Genomic DNA, 25,325 nt, shown 5'->3' on the forward strand with positions numbered 1-25,325 from the left:
GGTAATTAGCACTTCTGCCCAATCTAGCCATTCTCCACATTCACAGATCCTCTTTAAAGCCATCCAGGCTTGCATATTTTGAACATTAAGCCAAAGTTTCCCTCTTGCAGATACTACCCAGACTCAATCAAGCACTGGATTCCTTTGATAAACTAGCATTTCCAACTTGTGAATTTCCATAGTGATGCTGGAAGTTGAATATTGTAGGCTACTGTTGTGAAGAAGAGTTTAAAGTTTGGAGGAATCATAAACTGGCTGGAAATTCACACTAGAAATGGCTGACATAGATACAAATCAGAGTCATTCTTTCATCCACTCAGTCATTCCTTCAATGTGTTTATTAAATGCACTAAGATCTATATAATAATAGCAACTGAAGCTTTAAAATATTAAAAAAAAAACTTTCCTTTATGATATTTTAATTGCAGTGAAGGAGATAGAAAGAGAATAAGAGAGTAAGGAATAGAATTATACAGTATGGGCGATAAAACATCAAAGACCATAAAGTAGCCAAAAGGGTAGTTGATGGTAGCTGCAGCTTTCAAGAGAAAAATCAGTGTCTTTGTGGATGTGGCACTGGAGCAGATGTGGATCATGTGAAGGAGCCAGCCAGCTGAGAAAATGCACATCGTCAGAGCAAAGCAAATGCAACACTTCCAGGGCTAAACAAACAAAATAAAAGACTAGGATTCGTGACAGTGGGGATAGAATCGGATAGAAAGTTAGTAAAATTTCAATGGACACTTAAAAGGTTTGATTTATACTTTTAAATAATAAATGATTCTTTAAAGGAATTACAACAGTCAATAGGCAGAAGGAGGCTGTCCTGTTAGCCCAAATAGGCAGTAGCAGTGAACTTGGGGAGAATGCTTCAAAGGCAGAATCAGTGTTGGCAAGTAGAATACCTGCAGGGGTAAAACAGAAGGGTCATTGCCTTAGTTGCAGATCTCTCCTTTGTGGTAAGGCTAGAACATTTCTCCCCTGCCAATAGGCATGGTACTAAACTTAGCATCTCCACTGTAAGATGCTGATGAGACATGGGAGGAACAGCCTCTCACTACTCACAAGTCTATAATCATAAACACCACATCTGTAGCTGGAGTTTTTTCTCTCCAGCTCCCACCAACCCCACCAGTCCTGGAGCTCACTTATAAAATAAGCACACAGACTCTTATATTATTTAAACTGTTTGGCCTAATGGCTCAGGCTTCTAGCTATCTAGTTCTTCTATCTTAAGTTAATCCATTTCTATAAATCTATACCTTGCCACATGGCTCATGGCTTACCAGCATCTTCACATGCTGCTTATCATGGTGATGGCTGGCAGTGTCTCTCTGCCTCAGCCTTCCACTTCCCAGAATTCTCTTCTCTGCTGTCCCGCCTATACTTCCTGCCTGGCCACTGGCCAATCAGCATTTTATTTATACAGTGATATCCACAGCACACATCTGTGGGCATCTTCCCTTCACCTCAATGCATGGCCCCCTAGGATATTCAAAGCCTTGGGTGGATTCCCAGCATGGTCTCAGACCTACTTTATGCCTAGAACATGCTGCCATGACACCTTTCCTTAGGCTTTCTACGGAGTTCCACCAACACATCAGCACTGAGGAAGAACACTTTCCTTATCCAGTGGGTGTTGCAGAGACCCTCTGCTACATTCTTTCAATCAAGGTCTGAATTTCAATCTATGGTGGTGATGGTGTTGTTGTTGCAGTGGTGGGGTGGTGATGGTGGTGAGGTGGTGGTGGTGGAGGTGGTGGTGGCAAGTCTTAGATAGATTGGTTTCCTTTTACATTCTCTGGCATACACTTGAAAACATGGCCATATTTTCTATTTACTGTATTCTTTAGTATTCTACTTCTCAGTAGCTAAGTTCTTTAGTACTCTAGTCTTCTACGATTCCTAATGACATTATATTAAGTTTTCCCTAGTGAAATACATGTGGTCTCCATTTCTGATTGGACCTTGATGAATACAAAGAACATTAAGAATAGTTTCTTGATATTTTGGTCTGAGCAAATCAGTAAAATGTAGTGCCAATTTCTGCAATGAGCAAGGCCAGAGGAGGGGAGAAATCAAGTTTTCTACTCTGGCTACTAGACTGAAACTTGCTATGATTATAAATGATGGTTTCAAGTTGGCTGTTCTGTGTGGCTAGAATTCAGAATAGAGGACAAGGCAAGAACTGTTACTTGGAGAAATCAGTATGTGGTTAACATTTATAGCCATGAGTTGTGCGATGTCTCTTCTGGAAATCACTGAGAACTGAGCCCCGTGTCACTCTAAACTTTAAAGACAGGGTAGAAATTGAAATTAAATACCTCAGGTGGAAGAGAAAAAAAGGACTTAAGAACAAGAGCTTCTAAGAACTAAAGGAAGTAGTTGAGTGAAAGAGACCTTCATTTTATCATTGCTTTATTTGAAGATGAAGACTCCTAGTTAACCACCAAATTAGTAAACCGATGTCATCAAAAACATTGACAAATCCTATCATGGAGTAGGGTGTTCAAACAACTGTGGGACTGGACTAAAGAACTGATGGGTGGTGAGGAGCTGGACACAGGAGGCACACAGCATTTTTGAAACTTTTGTTACACAATGCTTATGGAGGAAGCAAAGCAGTGAGCCAACACTAAAGCATAGGGAGCAGCTGCATGCCACGAATTACTCCAGCATCTTTTATATGCATGTTGAAATTCAAAAAATGCGGGGTGGTGGTGGTAAAATACTACTCCAGGAAACTGAGACGATGCACCGGGAATGAAAAAAACAATGGAGCTGCTACTATAACATTCGTAATTGTGTGGTTTCATATTTTAAAGCATTTTTACTTTAAAAGAATGATCTACATTGATCTTTTGGAGCTGTGTCTTACATTTAAGAATACAAAAAGATTATATTCCTTAAAAGACTCATAGTAGAGCGATCCAACTGCATCATACACCATAGCTGTTTGATGATTTTCATTTAACTTAATTAATCTGAAACAAATGTGTGAGAGCTGCATTTCCAGCTTTCTTGCTCCTTGCCAAGCTGGAAGTTATTCAGGCCAGGTCCTTCTGTGACCCCACCCACAGCACAGTTCACATCAAGCACATTTTCACCCTGTCAGGCCTTTAAAGAACATTCAAACATTGCATGCCAGCTGGAACAAGCCACACTTTGACAGGCACCATATTTTTAATCTTTTAATATTGACAAGAGGCAGGCTTTATTTTAAAAATGAAATACATCACAAGTCGATTATTCCAAAACAGTTCAGCATATGCTCTATTTTTTAATGTTTACAATGATATTCAATCTCAAATACCATTGGCAGGTTATCTGAAGCAATATGACAGCTGGGATAATGTTGCCAACAGCAACAGCAGACACAGGCTCTTTTTATCTCCACTGAATCCTAAGATTGGGTAAAGGGTATCAGGCCAAAGACTTCTTTTCTAACTGACTGACTGATGTTGTCAACACAATTATCTGTCTGTGGTTCTTTTCCACAACCACTATCTCACAGGTCATGTAAATATAATCTCATAATTATTATTTATTATATTTCTACAATGCTGTGATAGAATACAGTGGATTATACAAACATATATATACAAAATGACATTCAATGTATTTCACCTTAAGAAAGAGTCAATTCATGGTTATTCTATTTCTCAGTTTCCTCAATAGATAAATGAAACTCTCACTATGGACAAGCACCTCTCATCTGCAGATCCATATGCTACTTAGAAGTTCATTGTCATGGTAGGGGAGGTGTGTATACAAGGACCAAACAGCTTCCCACCCCAGAGTCATCTAGATGCACAGAGCTGTCCACTGAACACAACACTATTAATAAACCTTAAACAAGAGGCCTGTCTACGGCCATACCACCCTGAACGCGCCGATCTCGTCTGATCTCGGAAGCTAAGCAGGGTTGGACCTGGTTAGTACTTGGATGGGAGACCGCCTGGGAATACCGGGTGCTGTAGGCTAAAAAAAAAAAAAAAAAAAAAAAACACAAACAAACAACAAACAAACAAACAAACAAGAGGCCACAGGCCTGGAAGACTTTTCTACAGTCCTGGCTGCTGACACCGATGATTGTCAGTTCAGCTTCCTGCCTTGATAAGAATTTGCTAAGAACCATGGCGAAGCATGCCAATGGGGACAGAAAGCAGTTGGTATTGAATCATGGGAACTACTCGATTGGTAAAGGAAAGCACTGTGAAAAGAGTTCTCTGTGACAGAAGGAAATAGTGTGGACAAGATCGGTTAGTTTTGAACTACTCATAAAATTCCAAATACGTGTGTCTGTAGAATAGGAGGTTAAAGTCAAAATTATGTCAGTAGTTTATGATAAAACTTGAAATGGTGAGAGAGGGCAATGCTATGAAACTAAACATTTAATAAAAATTCCTGAAAGCTAAGATTTGGTGATGGTTCCAACATGGAGGGGAAGATAATTCAGAAGATGTATCTGACTCTTTTCTCAATCTACTGATATAGACAAGGAAACATCAGCATGGTTAGGAGTGGGAGGGTGCAGAAGACAAGCATGAAAGGTGGAACACTAAGGATATGGCCTTCCTGCTACAGGAATTGTGAAAGAAAGTCGCCCCAGACTTGATGCTTAGTGTGTCGTACTTTAAAAAGAATGTGGGTTTGTTAGCACTTTGCTCCTGCAAAGATGACTGCTGAGGAAGTAGAGTTGGCCTTATGCTGGAGAAGACCCTGGTGTGAAGAAGCAATGTTTCTGAGGTGATTTCTGCTGAGGTCGAGAAAAAGTGTCCCAAAAATATCTTCACTAGCATATGAACATACACAACAATTTACCTGTTTGCAGAGCTATAACTGTATTTTTTATCAAAATCTGACAGGTATTCATTTCCCCACCTTCCACTCCAACCCTTCATTTTCTGGCCCATACACTATGAAAGAACAAGTTAATTCTTTGTAATTCTTTTTACTTTTAATGATGAATGTTTCACTTTCATGGGTTTAATGGTATTTTTTTTTCTGTCTTTAAAATTTAAAACATGTTCAGATGTAAGATTGCCACTGTTCCACAGCTACTGGTCCACAGTTCCTGAGTTCACACTGGTTTGGTTTGCCACTGTTCACTTGCCTTATGCTCAAAGAACCCTTAGTAGAAAGACTGTAGACTTTGGACAGATGTACTCTGGATATTCCTTTGTCGTGTCTATGCTCTAACTGTCTCCATGTGCTCAGTTCTCGAATGTGAAGTTCCTGTCATGTATATAAAAATTCCTAATTATTAACAATTTAAGCCTGAAAACCATATAACTTCTAATTGACTTGCACCTGTGTTCAGTGGAAGGCCATTGCCAAGAAGAATGCTCTTTGTGATTTGGGAAAGAGATGGACGTGTCAGAGGATATGGTAGACAATCAGATTGTCATGAAACATGTGTTTTATGTACAGAACTGGACATCATTCAAGGATTTCTGGACTTTCCTGAACTTGAGACCCTGTAGGCCTGCAAAAGATGGCGCTTCTAGGAGGCAGGTGTAGACTTTGGTGTTTATTTTTGACATTTGAAACAATGTTCTCCTCAGAATAAAAGAGACGATCTTGACTCCTCTAGAATTTAAGCAACTCTTTTTCTTCATCCAGGGATGAGATTATTCTTCTCTAAAATGACTGGTCAAATGGGCAATGGTCACATCTTTGTACCAATACCATGCCTTCTATAAAAGCTATGGTTCAGATTAAAAGAGAGGAAGAGCTAGTGAGGGAAAGAAGGAGGGAGGGAGGGAGGGAGGAATGGAGAGAGGGAGAGAGGGAGGAGGGAGGGAGTGGCTTTCTCTCTAATTCAGTGACCCTTTCTCAAGAAAATTAAGTAAAGAACAACTGTTGACTAGGATGCCAGAAACAATCTTTCTATGTCTACCTGCATCTCAACCACTGTCTTATCTTTGGGTCTAGGATCTATTGGACATTGGTACTAGGCCAATCTGACAGTGATGATAGAGAAATGCCTTTACTTAGCAACAAAGGAAACACAACATGTCCTTGTCAGTTTCCTAAAAATCACATTTAAACGGACAGAAGAAAGGATCAAGGATTTATCAACTCAGGAGATTATTCCGAAGACATCAGCATATTTTTCCATGATCCTAATGTTCACAAAGACAGAACCACCTTTACAACTGATCCTGTGCATCATAGATCACATGGATTCTTAGAGAACCACCTTGCTTTGTATCACAATATTAAATAACACTTTCCCATTCTCAAATGGAGTTTGAAGATAATGAATTTCATAACTTCCTGTACTATATATAATATAAATATAAGAAAAACTACATTTTTAGTTGTGTAGTAACAAGAGAGAAAAAATGAGGCAATATGATATTGACATCTCTATATTATTCCCACCTTAATACAACTGCTAAAATTATCATTTATGGCAATATTGTGTTGTATTTAACATTATAAATGGTCTTGCTTGTTAATCATGTGACTTTTTAAAAAATAATAAACAACTCCTAGTAAGGTTCTGAGGTAACCAGAATAAAATCTTTCCTTAATGTCCATGATAATTGTGTTTTCAAAAAAAATGGGTCAAAATATTATATGCCATGAAAACTGAATAAAACCCATTGGCTCCAATAATTACTCATCTATATTCCACTTCCTACATGTCTGGGAGGTTATTCAAATACACAGCAAGACAATATGACTCTTTTTAATGCAAGGCCAAATCTAGTTCCTGAACTCATCACCAGATCCTACTAGTATTTCTTATAATGGTGACATCCAAAGTGGCCTTTGAGACTAATGTCAGTTCCCATTTGCTTGTGCATCTATTTTTATACCAACTAAATCAAAAGAGTGGCAACTTGAAAACTTTTCATTTATTCTGTGAAACCTGATCAATAAGGTATTATAAATTATAGAATGCTGCATTTCTATATTCTAGATAACACTTCTATATATAGACCCATAGAAATATATGGACCACTTATTATAATATTGAAAAATGCATAACTGCTTTGCATCAGTATATCTAAAGTCTGGAAGATATAATCCAGTCTATAAAAGTATGATGCAGAGTCTACACTTATAGTAGCCATAAGAAGAAAGCCCTCCTGAAACTTTCTCAAGTAAAGCTTATTTTAAATATTTCATCTATTTTATTTTCCTATACTTAGTGGGTATACTTATATTTTGGGGGTGTTACAAATTTTCTTAAAATGTTTTGTGAATCTTAGCAATGGTCATACAAACTTTATGAGTCAAAGTGAGGAAAAAATTTAGAAAATAAATGGGAACAGAAAACAAGTAGTAAATGAAAAAAAGTTGTTGGTTGTTGTTTTCTAAAAAAGAGATGGGAATGCAGAGCTGAAATTTTAAAGAGGAAAAGTTAGAAAGAGTCAAATTTGCAGTGTGTTGCTACATGTTTTTCTCCAGGATTAGTTCCTATGCCTTGGTAATTCCACTGAAACTGGAGTCTCACAGGGGAACTTGGATCCTTGGAACAGCAGCAACTAACAAAAGCCTTTCAGATGTAAGGAGGTCCCTTCCAGGAAGAAGAGCCCTGGTGACTCACCTCTCCTTCTATTCACAGGACTAATGACTTCAGGTTGTCTGGAGGCTTAAATATGGATATGGCTCAGTTCCCTGAAAACTGTCAAGATCATGAAACTGGGGGAGACAGAAAGAGAGAAACGGCAAAAAGAAAATAAAGCCAATTAAGTACAAACCATAAACCCGTATGTGAACTCAATCAAGAATTCTTGAAATAAAAGTTTAATGCCATGTGTCACAAGTTATGAACCAAATTGCAAAATGTTACTAAGAATTTGGCAAAGATATCCATATGGTTTAATATTTTAAAGGATGGAATGGTATTACCTTCCAGCATATTTACTCATTCATTTTCAAAATTTTTCTAAGACTCTCTTAATGCAACCTAATCTCACGTATTCTAAATTAGGACTATCCCATATTTTCCCCAGAAGTTCTTTTTGCTCAAAAAAATACAGGTTTTGTTTTAAAAACATATGATTTTAAGAATGGAGTACAACTTAAAGACTACAGTATAACTTCTTATCTTCAAATGTGTAAAATGCATTAACTGTGGACCAAGACATAAAAATTCTTTCAAAAACAGGAAAGGAAAAAAGGTTAATTATCCTATATTGCCATTCATTTCACTGTGAGCAGGACACTGTCCAGGAGTGTTCTATAAGTTAGGCTTTCACCATTACTTCGGCATCTTAATAAGTTACAAAGAATTTTCAGAGAGTGTGATTGATGAGAGTTCATTACTCATGTCCTTAAACACAACCTTCAGAAGGGCAAGGCTAGAAAGCTGTTAAAGCAGAAGTCCTGGTGCTCCCTCCAAAATTAGGATGATACAGAAAAATTCTTACTCCTCCACTTGCCTGGCTGTTTTGCCCGGCTGCTTATGTTGGTTGTGCCAATTTGTCTGGTACACACAAGTGGACTTGATCTCTTTGGAGCTGTTTGATAACCAGGATTATTAGCTTTGGAAGGAGAAGTAGACTGAAAATAACTCTTCCCTAACTGCAGCCCAAACTGCCAGTCCCAAAGCCTGGCACGAAACCATGTCTCAAACCCCAGGTTACCCTGATACCCGAACTTCAGCATCCAGCACACCCGTCTTTTCCGGGGGCAAGCAACCACTAGGTTCGAAAATAATGCATTTGCAATTCCATGTAGGTTCACCACAACTCGTCTTTGCATGGACATCTTTTACAGGGAGCACTTGGACACTTTTTAGTCCTTTTCTTTGTCTGGGCCAAGGCAAGGTTGATCAAGCAATGCAAAGCCATTCTTTCCTCCCTTGCTTATTCTCATTCCCAACAGGAAGAAATGAATGCTGTAGTAGTCTTGGCTAATAGCATAAAAAGGCAATTCCATAGTCAATAATCTTTTGCTTAACCCAATGCTTCCTCCAAGGACAAAGAGCAGCAAATCATAGCAGCTGATGGCTGTTGTGCTTAAGAAGATTTCATTGTAAAATGCAACTTTGTTTTTACAGTTCTTGGAGTGTGCCACTATGTACAATAATAAATCCTGAAGAACTGGTAGGGAAGAAAACAAATAAGGATTATGCCTATAAAGAACAGATTTTTCAGCTGAGCCCAGAACTCCTGGTGGGATAGTAAGGAGTGCGGAGCTTCCGAACCATGGACAATGTGATGAAAACTTGGAAACCCAAGAGAATCATTGCAATGGTTATGACAATAATGACTATCATATAGTTGACAACTCGTACATAATCACGGGCAAGTTCTTTATGGAATCTAAAGCAGTGTTGGTCATTGTTCTCATTATTTCCATACTGAGAAACCACCAGGGGCACCACAATGACAATCACCAAAATCCACATAGCAGTACTGGCAGCAACTGCATGCAGTTTTCTATAGAATTCTACTTTGTCTCTGCGCTTGAAGAAGATGAGGTACCTGATGACCAGTATCACCACATAGAAGAGAAAGGTGAGGTACATGTGTATATGCAGCATGGCACTCACAAATTTGCAGAAGGGTAATCCAAAAGTCCAAGTCCCCTTGATGAGGTATGCCAAGCGGAAAGGCACAGTCAGCAGGAAAACCCATGGACCACCACCAGGTTAATGACTGCCATGGTGGTCACTGAACGTGAGTTCATTTTCACCAGTAAAAACAGGATGGAGATGAGCCCTGCCAACCCTCCAATGAGCACTATGAAGTAAAGTGAGGTTAAATGTGCGCCAGTATAGGATCACAAGAGGAATTCTTAGAGGTATTCAATTTGTCCATTCTTCAAACATTGCCTGCAAAAGAAAAAAAACCACTAATGTATCTGGACAAAATTCCAGACCTTTATTCACAACTCCTCCAGGAAACTGAGAAGGTGGCTCTGTAGTTTATCTGTCTTATAACATTACACTTTATACGCTTTAAGAATGAAGATAATACTGTCTGCATAGTTGTAGTCTCTAAAACTAAAACACCTAAAACTCCAAGCCATTTCATTAGTCTGTTTGATAATTATTATAACACAATACCACAGACTGAGTTTAGAAAAGAGCTTCATTTTGGCACACAGTTCTGACAGCTCAAGTTAGGGACCACATTTGATGATGTCCTTCTTTCTGGCAGAGTTGTAAGGAGGTAACAGAACCCAGGGACTGTGAATGTGTCTTTTCTAATCTCTTTCCTCTTGTCACAAAGTCATCAGGATTTCGTCATGAGGATTCTACCCTAGAGACACAATTGAATGCTGAGTGGCTAGTGAAGCAATGCAAAATATTTTTAGCATGGTTCCATTCTCTAAGTCCTTCCAAGTAATCAGTAAATGACCCAAGGATATCATACTTAACTCTTTGAGAATGCATTCTGACTTGGACAGTTGCATAATAATGATGACATCTAAGGTATTTGTTTACTGACATTAGGAAAACTAGAACTGAGCAGGAACAGTAATGAAATCATTCACTGGGAACCTGACATTTATAACACATTTGCAATTATTCTTAATGCTTTTTTGAACACCTCTTCAAAGAATGTATTCTTATCCAAATTATAAACCAATTATTAAACCAGATGATATACACAATGTTGATGAATCTCAAAAGCTTTGTAAAATCATGTACATTCTCAGTAAGGTTACAGTGCTTCTAAAGTACAGGAAAAGGTTAATGAAGTGCAAAAATATCATTCTATGTATCAAATATGTGTACAGTGAGTAACCAGACACACAGATAAACTAAATTTTCAGAGAGAACAGGTAAAAAATTAGAAAAAAAAAAACCTCTAAAAAATAATTTATAAAGAGTTGAGAAACCATAGCAATACAAGATGCCATAAAAGCTGTGTATTGTATGATTTCTTTTTCTCAAATTCAAAACTAATGTGAGAGAAAATCGATACATGTAGCTTCTTATAAGGGAAGAGGTGGCTTTAAAGAGGTATGTAGAATGCTGGGTGATGGATGAATCACTGAACTATACACCGCAAATGACGAATGCTTGTGTATTTCCTTCACCCCCATTAAAACATAATGACATTCTAACCACAGAGACCCTCTGTTTTGTGAGCACAGAAAATACCTTCAGAGAGCTGTGGCCCACTTAACCATATTTCCCCGGAAGCTCTGAAAAGTTTACTGTTTATATTATGTGATCTCAGGACTTGCCTTCACTTTTTCTCTGTAAAAGGGGTGGTTCTACAGAGTAGAAATGATTTTGTTTTCATCTGAGTCAAACGTAGACGCACCACGAACACTTCTGTTCACCATTTCCTTCTGCTATTAGCCTACTAAGACTGGTCCTGAAAGAAAGAGTAAAGTCAATGGTGTGTCACTTGAATCAATCTCTTTACACACTTCTATGATCTCTGCCTTTCAAATGTCAGAAGCATGTGTTAAACAATCCCTGTGTGCCAGGACTACATTACAAGGAGTTATTTACTCTCACAGGAGCTCACAGCTGCATAATATGTTGTTACATGGAATTTAAGGTGATAAAACAGCCTTTAGGCCCTCTCTGTCTCTCCATAAGCAGGAGGGAGGGGCATAAACCAAGAGCCTATAGAGTTCTTTACTCTGGACCACAATCACTCTTTCTTGCTCCTTCACTGTTATAGCCATTCTGAAGCTGTAGTTCCTGAATGTGACTGCTGCTGGCAAGAGTTGGCCAATGATGACTATCGGTGTGCAAAAGCATTAGTTCATCTGGTAACATGGCAGTGGCATGCTCATGCCATTAAAGGCAAGATCAGCACCCTTGGAGGAATGGATCCAAGATACAAAAATATTGAATCTCATGATCATGATGATGCTTGAATAGGAGAGGGTGATTTCCAGAGGTTTAAGGAAAAATAGTACTGTCAAATGTTTCAATTTCAGCAAAACAAAGTCACCTAAGAAAGGACTGTAAACAGGGTATTTCTAGAAATAATGTTTTTCAAGGAATAATCCAACAGAATGTCCTCCCTTCTGGATTATGCAGAAGGTGTGGTAAAGGCAGACATTAGAACTAATGAATGTAGATCAACAAGGATTAGACAAGGTAATCCCTAGCCTTTGCTTTCAGGAAATGCCTGAGGTGCTCTTGCAGGCCCCCACATCAAATTTCATTCAGTCTTTTCCTGTAAACATGGAGGAAACTCCTCCTTCCCAGAGCAATAAAAAAACCTAATGCCTATTGTGAAAACTCTGCTCTGGATGATAGAACAGCTATCAAGAGAGAACAAAAAATTTGGGAGAAAAATAAAACTGATAAAGATTGGATTTGGAAACTCCCCAAAGTTAGAGCTGGAGAAGAGTTTTGTTTTTGTCTTTTAGGAGAATGAAGGCATCTAGGTAAGCAATCTGAAGAATCCTAGACAAATAAGACATCTGAAGAAAAGGACAAATCATCCAGAAAAAAATGTCCCGTGAAAAAGATTTTCTGCAGTGAACCATGACCATGCTTAACAGCAACTCTGAAGTCTCCAAAAAGATGATGGGCCCCACAACGATGATTCGTTAGGCAATGATAACACCACCAAGCTGACTAAAAAGATCGGCTTTGGACTGCAAACTTCTCAGACAATATTGAGATGGCTAGCTGAGATGATACAGCCCTACAGACTACTCCAGTCAGGACTTGACCATAATCCTAAATTTTCTTTGTGTCCGCATCAGACTACCAGTGCCTCCAATCAGCAGGAAGTAGTGTAAACACTATGCCTACATTCCCAAAAATGGATATGGATGTTTTTCTTTGTTTAGTGGTTGGTTAAAAATTGTTATTGGTCATAGTCAATCTCTTTTCTAAAAGAAGAAAGGAGGATATGATATAGAAATGTATTATATAGAAATGATAGGATTAAAAAGGTAGGTTATTAAATCTACTTTGAAAAGAAAAAAAGAGGATATAGATATAGGACAAAAGGGTAGATTATTAAATCTACTCTTAGAGAAAAGGAATATAGAAAATTAGGATAAAAAGGGTAGATACTGAATCTACTCAGAAAAGGAAAATATGGATATGATAAGATAAAAAGGTAGATTATTGAATCTACTTTTAAAAAGCAACTACTAGTTTTAAATATTTTACATTGGATTAGATTTTTGTGTATTGTATACAAACTTTGTATATTGATATACAAAGTTGAAATTAATTTTGTTAAACATACTATATATATATTTCTATTCTTGTTCAGGTATTGTACCTATATAGTCCATTTAACTGTAATGCAAATGCTAGTCTTGAAAGTTATTATTACAACTAATTAGGATATAAAGAAACACAAGTTAGTAGTTAGTCATTACAAATCACACTTATAAGTCGTATTAGGTATGTTTTCAAGATCAACAGATTTTAGATAAACAGGTCATCTTCAAACACTTCAGAGATCTACAGAATATGCATTTAAGATGTTTAAATAATATAGATTCTTTTTTTAATGACAATGAGACATGTCTGCTCCTGGTAGCACCAGTCTACTTCACAGAAAATGATGGGCATAGAAGAAACTCCATATGGAGTTTTACTTCTTTGTGGCAAGTTGGCCACTAAGCAAGAAAGTACTCTTACTTCTACTGCTGACAGTGTGCTATCCAAATGGGACAAGCAGGGCACAAAATAAAGGATGGCCAAACTTTGCAAGACAAAGTAGGGCAGCCTTTCAGAAAACCCTGCTTCACAGATAAGTCTGTCAGATATGCTAGGCCTGTAGGCGAAGATGGATGCCCAATGTTACAGAGGAAACTTGTGACTGTCCAGAAAGTCAGTTATTTCTGCTTCTCACATTTTTTGAAGTCACTTGTTTTGCACTTCCTGTTTACCAGTAAATATTGTTTCCTTCTCAGCCTCTGAGGGAGTTGAAGACTTGATAGTTATAGTTTTCCTTGTTAACAAATTCAGAAAAGAACTTGCTAAGGAGGTTAAAGTGTATAAGTTTAAAAGACATCAAATATAGTTTTGGTTGGTAATACAAGTTAGGATAGAAAGTGAATTAGGTACCCTTTTGACTCACCAAAAGGATAAATAATGGAGTATTTTCTCTGAATTTGTCAAATGTTTATGGACTGGACATTGTTAATGTAATTCTTGACTGTATGTATTGTACATACTATTATACTTATTGCATATAGTTTTTCTTATATTAGTTATAACCTTCTTTTATTATTTTAGAAAAAAAAGGAAATTTGGTGATAATTGTGTACCCTAATAAAATTTGCCTGAAGATCAGAGGACAGAACAAGCCACTAGATTAAACATAGATACTAGGCAGTGGTGGGCACACACCTTTAATCTCAATACTTGGGAGTCACATGCCTTTAATCCCAGTATTTGAGAAGCACACACACCATTAATCCCAGCACTAGGAAGGAAGTGATGGCTTAGGCGGAGAAAGGCATTTGAGGTATGAGAGACAGGAACTAGAGCTTTTGGGCTGAAGCTCTTAGAGCTAGAGGACTTTCAGCTAGAGAGCTTTTTCAGCTGAGGACTCAGAGGCTTTCAAACAGAGAATTTGTGGAGTTGGTGAGGTGAGACATAGCTGTGGCTTGTTCCTTTGTCTCTTTTGTCTTTCAACATTTACCCCATATTTGGTTCCAGTTTTTTTTTATTAAAAGACTATTTAGCAGTTTGTGCAAACAGAAAAGCCATATGGAAACCTACTACTAGAGAAGCTTATCAATATATATTTATATATGAAAAAATTTTAAATGAGTCACCATACAATGGGGGAGACAATTACTCCAATTAGACATTTTATACCACCAAATAAAACTTCTGGTGACAGGAATGGATTATATCTTGTTGAGTTATTGGTCAAAAGGATCCCATAGACTCACCCACTTCCAAACATCACAGGACTATTGATTACTCTCCACAACCTGAGGGTAAGACCTATTGCTGTGGGACGGTCTGTATGTCAAATTGCTCTGATTGGTCAATAAATAAAACACTGATTGGCCAGTGGCCAGGCAGGAAGTAGGTGGGACAAGGAGAGAGGAGAATTCTGGGAAGCAGAAGGCTGAGGCAGAGACACTGCCAGCTGCCGCATGACCAGCAGCATGTGAAGACACGGTAAGCACCAGCCACGTGGCAAGGTATAGATTTTATGGAAATGGATTAATTTAAGCTATAAGAATAGTTAGCAAAGCCTGCCATGGCCATACAGTTTGTAAGCAATATAAGTCTCTGTGGTTTACTTGGTTGGGTCTGAGCAGCTGTGGACTGCGGGTGACAAAGATTTGTCCTGACTGTGGGCAAGGCAGGAAACTCTAGCTACAAATGGCGTCCAACGAGAGGGCAAGAGTTTCCACCTCAACCTGAGAAAAGATTCTAAAACGGAGCTAAAAACAGCGTCCTAATTGTCTCTCTCAAATGAGCAGCAGCTGCCGGTTTGATTACTGCGGGTTCCTGGCGTGTGCGCTTGACCTGCAGTATGGCGGGAATGAGCCTTGCAAGTGGCACATTAAGCTGCATGGTGGATTTAGCCGTTGCTAGTACAAACAAAAAGAGGTTTCTGGGCTACACGCTGCTTTGATAAGAAGCATAGACCCACTATTTCTGAGAATTGATGGCTCCAAAGCTGGCGGAAAACGTACTACCGCCATGTTGAGAAGCTGAAGTGGGTGAGCCAGCAGCCACAGTGCCTTTTCGGTCTTAGAAGGCTGCAGTTTAAAGCAATAGGCTCAAGGTAATATAAAAAATAAGCCACATAAAGATGGCTACCACACAGAGAATCTGGAATGTTTCTCTTGATATTTGTAACTGAAGAAAAAATTTGATTACAAAAGCTGTTGAGTTATGCCAAAATGTATATTTTAAAGTACCTTGACTTCAAAATTTGATGTAAGGATATGTTGCTTTGGAAAGGAGGCTCTGTTTTTGTTTCTACAGAAAGCCAGAGGCTATGGATTTGTTCTAGATTAAGAAACATCAGGTTTGACCAGCCAAGACCACCTGAAAGGTCTCCGATGACACCATGGCCCAGATGATCCAACATCCAGAATCCTTCCAAGGCAACTGGCTCAGACTATACGGTCTCACGGACTACTCCATGATCCTAAATTTTCTTTGTGTCCCATAAGATACAGCGCCCTCCCTCAGCAGAAGTAGTAAGAGAAGCTACGCCAAATTCCCAAATATACCAAGCTGACTTTGGAGATATGTAAAAGTTAAACCTTCCTTTTAAAAAAAGAAAGGGAAGTGCTGTGGGACGGTCTGTATGTCAACATTGCTCTGATTGGTCATAAATAAACACTGATTGGCCAATGGCCAGGCAGGAAGTAGGTGGGACAAGGAGAGAGGAGAATTCTGGGAAGCAGAAGGCTGAGCAGAGACACTGCCAGCTGCCGCCATGACAGCAGCATTGAAGACACCGGTAAGCCACCAGCCACGTGGCAAGGTATAGATTTATGGAAATGGATTAATTTAAGCTATAAGAATAGTTAGCAAGAAGCCTGCCACGGCATAACAGTTTGTAAGCAATATAAGTCTCTGTGTTTACTTGGTTGGGTCTGAGCGGCTGTGGGACTGGCGGGTAAACAAAGATTTGTCCTGACTGTGGGCAAGGCAGGAAAACCTAGCTACACCCTATTGCTGAAGACACTTACTTATGTCATTGACAAGAAAAATCAAACTGGTTCCCTACTAAATGATTCACCCCCACTGACTAGTGTTCACAGTGCTAGAAGGTACTTGGCACACACTGAAGGGAAAAGTAATCATTAGCATTGCCCAGCTTTCAAAGCTGTGAGCTACAGCATTAACCTGCCTGCAAAGATCTACTAGTGCAATAGTGTCAGAAAAGTTATGGGAGTATCCAACCACTTTTTAAAATGGGATTCAGGACCCACTTCGTGATAGGGAACCCACAAAGCACTGCTAGTGTCCAAAAACCTGAGACTAGATAGGTATGGGCCCTAAGGGAAAACCTGCTACTGTTATTGTTGAAGGAACATAGCAATAAAATGATTTCTAGTGGCATATTGCTATACCCATAGATCAGTGTGTATCACTCAACTCTTACCATAGAATGTCTTTGCAGTAGATGAATTAACACAGAGACCACAACCAAATGTGCAGAGAGTAAGAGACTTTGGAACACTCAGTCCTAAATGGGATGTTTCATCAAATCCCTTCCCTCAAGGGTCAGGGATCTATGAAGAAGAGGAGGCAGAAAGACTATAAGAGCCATAGGTGTGGGTGGATGATGCAAGGAACAGAACTTTCCAGACATAGCAGGGCCGGTACATACGTGAACTTATAGAGATAGTGATAGCATGCATAAGATCTGCACAAATTCAAACACCACCAAAATCCCAGCACAGAGAAGGGGAAATGTGCACAAAGTCCCACCCCTAACCAAGAAACTATTTGTCATTGAAACCTGCTAGAAGGGGGAAATCGTTTTCTCGAGGGGAGTGACACTTGGTGTAACAACCACACTCCAGGGTAGGAAAGATGCTCAAGAGTAGTTGACCAGCACAAAATGAACTCCATGTTTTTTGTATGTGTTGTTTTTGTTTTGTTTGGGTAGTTTTTACCTTTTTGGTGTTCTTGTTTCTTTTGATTTGGATTTTTTTAAAGAGAGAGAGATAGAGTGAGAAATAAAATAAAGTTAGGTAGATAAGGAGGTAAAAAGTGTTTAGGAGTGAAGAGAACATGATGAAAATATATTATATGAAAAACAATTTTTAGCTGAGCAGTGGTGGCACACACCTTTAATCCAGCACTTGAGAGCAGAGGCAGGTGGATCTCTGTGAGTTTGAGGCCAGCCTGGGCTACACAGTGAGCTCCAGGAAAGGCGCAAAGCTACAGAGAAACCCTGTCTTAAAAAAAAAGAAAAACAAATTTTAAAAGCCAATAACTGCAAAAAAAAATCAAAACCAATATAAGATTTCATACACTTAAAATTTATATTTTAAAACATTATTTAAACTATTAATAATTCTAACCATCAAAACAAAAATTAATAAGTAAAAATATCCATACCATGGCTAATAACTACCTTCATTTACAGAGCTTTGGAGTTAAATCATGGTTAGAGGATGGGTAAACAAGAAAGCCAGCGCTTCTAACATTTTGCAATAATCATGAGAAATACTTCTAGCTTATGTTCATGCATTCCAAACAGTCAAGACAAAACAGAGATCTGCCAAAATGCATTTAGTCACCAAAGACTAAGGATGTCAGGATTTTATTCTGCTATGTTTCTAAGATTGTGTCCATTAAGTGCAAAACAATAAAATAGGAAATCCTGACAGAACAGAAGTGATGTATGTTTAATGATGTGATCGGTTTTAAACAGCACCTCTGGCTAGAGCCTATCCACGGAGTTCCGTGTTTTGGGAGACCTTGGTCTTTCACTTCCCTACTGTGTTGTCTGCTCATGAATCATGTAGGTTAAAAGCAATTGGCATAGCATTTATGGATAGCACAGCCTGCAGATCTGCAGTAATGGAGGATGCCCAGCTTTCAAATACCCAAGCATGGTCTTCCTAACTGGTATGTAATAGGATGATAAATTTGGTCATGACATAGGCTTCAGGTTCTATGATGATCTTTTCTAGAAGAAATAGCTCAAGTTTAAAAATTCCTCTTTCAAAGAGAGAATTCTGGGAACTATCAACAACCACATGACAATAACAAGCCTCACTCTCTTTGGATTTGGTTTTGTGTCAGGAGCTAGCTCTCCAAAGGTAGTGAGGGAAAGGCCCACAGCCAAAATTATTCATTGCTGACAATCATTACATGAAAACAGGTATTGGGCTTGTAGGGAAGGTTACAGTTAAAACAGTGAAGTCAAGAACAGTCGAGATGAGAGATGAAAGAGCTTGAAGCTGAGGATGAAACAATGGATATGAGCAGAATAGAGGAGGGATGTGGGTCTGGAGACTCTGGACCAGTGTCAGCATGCTGGCTGGCTCCTCAGAGCTCTCCTTCCTTGGAGAGCACTTGTTAAGGGCCCCCTGCCTTCTACAGACCCTTGCTTCTGTTGTAGCTAAGCGAAACAGACTCAGCTGTAAAGATGGGTTCTAAACAATCTCCACCTGTTTTAGGAAAAGAGCTTCCCAAACTACTCCACAGACTACGAGTTAAACGTTAGGTAATGAAGAACAACTCCCGTTCCCTCTTTAGCTTTGATAGGAGTCGCTCCCATGGTGAAGCTGTAGGTTGATCACAATGTGACAAACACAGCATAGGACAGTTTACAGCCAGCAAAACAGCTACAAGTTTGATGACTTGTGGGGAACAAACTCATAGGCCGCCAAGGTTACCAGTTAACAAACAGAGGCTTAGAAATTGATGAAGGGGGCATCACCCACCCCTAGTTGGGTGAATAGAGCATGATCATGAGCCACGTGTGCCAAGGCTACATGCATAGAGTGTATGTGTCATTTCTGGCTCAGCCCGTGATAGCTCAGAACACGAAACAGTCTCAACAGAAGACACATCTGCCTTTGTCCCGTTTCTACCAGGAAGCCTCTAGAGAGCCAGAGACAAACCAGCTCAACTGCTCTTCCTCTCTTGGGAGGCCCTCCTCTCTCAGGAGTGTCTCTTCATTTTCCTTACTTTCTCACTTGTCTTCAGCTTCCCTCAATAAAGGCCATCTCCCTTTGCTTACTTACTCCCATAGGAGCTGAATTCTTTCAGCTTTGTTGGAATGAGACAAGAAGCCACTGCTGAAGTTTGAAATTGGGTGACTATTGAGTTTCCGGCACCATAAGGGCCTGGGTCACGCAAACCTGGACTGAGAATCATCCAAACTTCTCAAAAACTGTATCACTCTAATGCCAGGAACAGGGTTTCCTTATGGTCTTCTGGGCAGGGCAGCTCTCACGTCAGTTTGGCCTCAGCACTGGCTCTGGCTCCATTCATCTCATAAAAGAACCAATTCTCCACACATACTATGCCTCATACAATATTACTGTAAATGTTTCCTCCACAGCTTTATATTATCGGCTCAGTTTCTTTATCCATTGCTTGTTATATCTTCATGCTTCTCCTGGTTTTCATCTAAGGTAAGTTTCCTTCCACTGGGAAAACTCTATTTAGTATTGTTTTTAGTAAAAGACTCTGAATTCTTGGTTTTTGTGTGTGGGTGCATCTGAAAATGTCTTCATTTCATCTTCATTTAAAGATATATTTTCATGACATAACAGCATAAAATAATGCTTTCTTCTAGTGTTTTAAAGATGTTGTATCATCATATTCTAGCTTTCACCATTGGTATTTTGACCATCGATGAGGCTCTTGCATCTGCTAATATTGTAAATCTTTTTTCTTAAGCTTTATACAAAGTAGATGATTTTCTTTGTGTTGGGCATAGTCTTGTGTCTGGGTTTTTTCTCTGATTATCCTGCTTGAGATTTCTCTTTGCTTTTTAATTGTTCTGGTTGATATCCTTGGTTACCTTCGGGAAATTCTTACCACTAACCCAGAGATACTGTTTTGTTCCAATTCATTCTTTCCCCCTCAGAGTTCAATTATACTTATGCTAGACATTTTCATTTTTTCTCTTATCTCTACTTTCTCCATCTCTTCTCCACCTGGGTATTCTCAGTTGTCTTGTTCACTTTTCTTAGAATTAGCTGTGTCATCAATTAAAATAACTGAGTTCATAGTGAAATACTTTCAGTTGTAGACTGTGATTATTTTGATTTATAAATTTTACTTTGCTTATGATACTTTTTCATAAATTATTTTGTCTTTATATTTTCTAATTTTTAAATATTTTAATCATTTTATTTTACAAGCCTTGGTACTGCCACTTATGATTTATTTATATGTAATTTTCTCATGTTTTTCTATTATGTGATCATAGCATTTCTCAGATCTAGTAATTTAATATTAACATCTGAAATTTATTTTTTCCTATGTAAAATTTCCAGATGATGCTCTTTTCTTACAAGTAGGAATTACCTTTAACTCTGAAACAGATTATTTTGAGTTATGGCTTGCACTATATATCAATTTCCTCCAAATTGAAACATTGCAACCGAGAGGAAGTAGTAAACATCTGCAAATCTAAGGAAGATCCTGAAACTTACAAAATTCACAAGGCTTCCCTCCAAGGTTATATAGACAATAAAGAGGAGATGAGACTCTCTTGAGTTGCCTGAAAGTCCTACAGAGAGCTCTAGCACAGGAGCTTTTGTGAGTTATTACCCATGCTGTAGATTTTCAGTGACACCACTGCATTTGAGACAGTCACCCATCATCCATAACCCTTCCCCCATAGTTCTGCAAGTAGCTTCCTTAAACTCATTCGTTTACTAACCTAGATGTGGCTAGAATCACATATTTGATCTGTCATTGGTTCCCTATCTAGGGTGAGTAAAAGTCTCTTCCTATCTCTCTAGGGAAAATCACACAACAGTTTAGTCAGTCTTTGAAAGGCTTAATCTACCACTTTACTCCTCATTCATTTTCAACAAGAGTCAAAAGTATTATCCTGGGTATCATTAGCTGATGATCTAGACCAATGGTTCTTAACCTGTAGGTCTTGACCCTTTGGGACATCACATGTCAGTTATCAACATTATGATTCGTAACAGTAGCAAAATTACAGTTATGAAGTAGTAAATGAAATACTTTAAGGTTGGGGGTCACCACAACATGAGGAACTGTATTAAAGGGTCACAGCATTAGGAAGGTTGAGAACCACTGCTCTAGACTCACTAAAGCCTTTTCTTAAAGCCATTTATATCTCTGCCATACTTTATAGAAATTTTCTTTTTTAGGACTGTGGTCTCTCACCCCAGGATCTGTCCCATTACAGAAGAATTTTAATTAGTAGCCCTGAGTTAGAAAATGTCAGTATAGAACAGAAGTTTCTTAGTTTCCTTCTCCTAGTTCTCTCTTTAGGAGGCCCACCTACTTTACTCGTTGTTTTGGATGCACATTCAGGCAAATAAATTCTGCATTTTATTTAACTTCCTAAGTTTGGTGCTGGGACCAACCAAGGCCTAGTGCATGCTAGGTAAGTATTCATCCTTGGGCTGTATTGCTAGTCCTGTGTTTTATTTTATTCGGCTTTTTAGATCACTCTTGGTGACACCTCTGATCATCTGACAGCCATTCTATTCCATGATGATTCAGATGCCAATGCAGTTTGGGCTGTTTTGGTAGCACAGTTAAAGACTGTTTCAGAATTGGTGAGTTCTACTCAAGAGAAAAGTGCCTTCCTTTTAAACATGCAGAGATTTACTTTCCTGACTTTGTAAAAGTTCTACTATGAATTGAATAATTCCATTATGAATTGTAAATTATGGATGGTGTCATGCATTGTAAATTTGGAAATGCGTTATCGAATGCCTGCATAAGCAAATATACTCCTTAATGTTCTTCAGTTGCCCTCTGTGTCCTGGCTACACCGTCCTTGTGTATGCCCCAAACTCTTTTCCAGCTGGCACTTCCATCTCAATCCAGCTTTTGGCCGGTTTATGATTCTGTTGCTACTGTGCTTCGCTCATGGGTAAACAGGATATTGTGGCAGACTCCCAGATGGTCTCGCTCAAGCTTCAGCTCCTCCATTCTGCCACGGGGCTCTCAGCTAAACTGACCCTTGCTCTAAGCTACTCCTGTTGTGTCTCAGTTGTGCCCCCTGCTCCTCTCATTCCATCATGCCACCCCTGGTCTTTGATGAACCTCTGTAAGGCTATGGGAAAACAGAAGCTAAAACCGCTTTCTGTCTAACGTGTGGATTAAAAAAAAAAAAAAAGAAAGAAAGAAAGAAAAGAAAACTTTCTTCCTCTTTCTTTGAAGCATGTATTCTTTTACTGTTCTCTTAAAGATGACTCCATCCAAATATAATGAGCTCCTACCTCCAAATTGGCTACCAGCCCTTGAAAGCCAAGCAATTATCAGAGCAGGGCCTCGGGAGAGATGATGAATTGATAAAGGCTTTTGAGAGCACGGGTATTAAGGGAGATCAGATAGAAGTTAGAGCCCATTTTCTTCAGAGTGGAAATAAAAGAGAGCCCGTGTGTGTGTGTGTGTGTGTGTGTGTGTGTGTGTGTGTGTGTGTGTAGTCTTCCTATACACAGAGTATGAGTAACTGTAACTGTAGGAATGCATGCTGTGGCTTTTAAATTAAATGACCTGAAAGTTTTCTATTTTTTTCTTTTTTCTCAGAAAGATGATTCATTATCCCATGTGGAGGAGTACCTTACAGCCATGGCTGTGCGTGTCCAGTGCCATATCGGCAGAGTCCAAGAGGGACAGAGTCATCTATGTAGGGGAAATGTCATTGTTATATATTCACAACAGACCGTTTCCTGATCTATGAGAAATGATGGCATGTTGGACCAAACAACTTTTTATCAAATATCACATTCAAGAATTGTACATTCCAGATTGAAGCAGAAACATTGAAATCTGTGACAGTTGTCATCTGGAGTTTGATGGTAGCAGTGGGAAAAACCACCTTGCGGGCCTCATTACTTTACACTGTGGTTTCTCTTGAATAGAGATAATAGCAGCAGCAGCAGCAGCAGCAGCTCCGTCACAGTGAATGCATCTGTTTGAATCTAGACTTACTAAACACTTAACTCTTCTACTCTATTTGCATGTTAGACATGTGGACCCATGAAGAATGGGGGATGAGATTTAGGCCACAAATACTTTGAACAGGGAAAAAAAAACAAAAACAAACAAACAAAACACTAGCAGGCACCCAGGATAGAATGTTTGGAATATAGTAGTTAATGTTAGTTAAAAACAACACCTCACAGAAGCTATTTGCCAACATGGGAGCTGATCCCTGCTGATCTACAGGAAGGTAAGGGATGTCATTTCTACTTCCCTGGAGATAGGTCAGTAAAATAAAAGCAGCTGTGGAAACTGTCCAACAACATGAACAACAGTCATTGGAGTCCTTCTATTTCACCCATGTCTTTCCATCAGGCTTCCTCTTGCCTAGAACTCTACCCCACTGAAATGTTCTGGTGCATCCTTAGGGTCATTTCTTTGAAAGCCCTTGCTTGTAATGGTACATGTTCTCAGATGCTTTCCGAATGATTTACATATGTCTGATAGTCATTCCTTCCTTGTTTCATTAATTCTCAATTTAACTCTACATTTTGGTTATTTGTGTCCTTGTTTTTAACGTTGATTACTTTAAACATTGGCTTAATGTTCTAACAATGGACATAAGTTGTTCACCAAATGGGTAAAATAATGCTGAAGAATTTGGTGATCTTATTGAACCTTTCTTTAATGAACTCATGATTTACTATAGACCAGTAACTGATTTAGGATAACAGAAGCAATCTGTGGCCCTGAGAAAGCTGTTCCAAGGAATACAGTCTCCTCTCTGTCTGGGCAGTGACTATGTGTCCTGACAAGGGACCCCTTCTCTGTCTCTGATTGACCCTGAAGGACCAGCATGAAGCCTTGTGTCAAACAGTCCCCTGCTCTCTCTTGCTTTCCTACTTGAAAACTCTTCTTTGATCTCTTTTAGTGGACAAAATGAAGTCAGAGTGCCCCCCTGTTCTGTCATTTATGTCCTGCGCAATCCAGTTTCAACTTAGTTTCAATCATGTCAATTCCCATGGCCTACTTTGTGATGATATATTGTGTACCCTAATAAAATTTGCCTGAAGATCAGAGAACAGAACAAGCCACCAGATTAAACATAGATGTCAGGCAGTGATGGCACACGCCTTTAATCCTAGCACTCGGGAGGCAGACATCCATCTGGATCTCTGTTGAGTTCAAAGCCCATGACTACATGGTTACTACATGAGACTGACTCAGTCTTGGAGAGAAACAGAGCCAGACAGTAGTGGCATACACTTTTAATCACAGTACCTGGGAAGCACATATGCCTTTAATGGCGGGGCAGAGAAAGGTATATAAGGCACAAGGAGACAGGAACTAAAGGCTTTTTCAGGCTGAGGAGTCCTAGAGGTAAGACATGGCTTGTTCCTTTGTCTCACTGATCTTTCAGCATTCACCCAAATCAGTTCTCTGATTCCCAGGTAAGCTTTACTGGGGTACACAATATATCTCCACAATCAGGCTCTGGTTTTTTTTTATTAATAAGACCTTTTAACATTCATATTATATCACTTCTTTCACCTTCATCTACTCCCAGGCTTACCAATCCAAGAATATTCTCTTTCATTCCTCCAGGTTGTTTCTTCTACCTATGCACTCCAAATGCACAGCTTGTCAACCAGACTGAAGTCCAAACTGCATCATAAATTATTCCAATTCTCCTCTTACAAGCTTTCTCCAGCTTCCTGTTAGGTATGAAGGACATAATATACTTATTAGCATGATATACTAGACCAGAACCCACTGGCTTACAACCAGCCCCCCAACTCCCCAATCCAAGCAGAGCATG

At 39.0% G+C, this 25,325-nt stretch overlaps 1 long non-coding RNA gene, 1 other non-coding gene and 1 pseudogene across 3 annotated transcripts in view; 1 reads left to right on the top strand and 2 right to left on the bottom strand.

Annotated features, from left to right (window-relative positions):
* Positions 1-3,865: 3,865 nt before the first annotated feature.
* Positions 3,866-3,983, top strand: LOC114685911. Its single transcript, XR_003733510.1, has one exon. It is a non-coding gene; the product is annotated as a 5S ribosomal RNA (ribosomal RNA).
* A 4,892-nt stretch (positions 3,984-8,875) lies between these two features.
* Positions 8,876-9,892, bottom strand: LOC119086103 (annotated as a pseudogene).
* Positions 9,893-11,196: 1,304 nt separating this feature from the next.
* The window catches only part of LOC114685724, a 53,733-nt gene continuing 39,604 nt past the window's right edge, over positions 11,197-25,325 (bottom strand). For both annotated transcript variants that reach the window (XR_005090519.1, XR_005090518.1), the window contains exons 3-4: positions 25,080-25,221; positions 11,197-11,297 (exon numbers count right to left, since the gene is read on the bottom strand). This is a non-coding gene — a long non-coding RNA (uncharacterized LOC114685724). The remainder of the gene's footprint in view (positions 11,298-25,079; positions 25,222-25,325) is intronic.

The sequence above is a fragment of the Peromyscus leucopus genome, unplaced genomic scaffold, assembly GCF_004664715.2.
Source record: "Peromyscus leucopus breed LL Stock unplaced genomic scaffold, UCI_PerLeu_2.1 scaffold_113, whole genome shotgun sequence".
In the NCBI taxonomy this organism is placed as follows: domain Eukaryota; kingdom Metazoa; phylum Chordata; class Mammalia; order Rodentia; family Cricetidae; genus Peromyscus; species Peromyscus leucopus.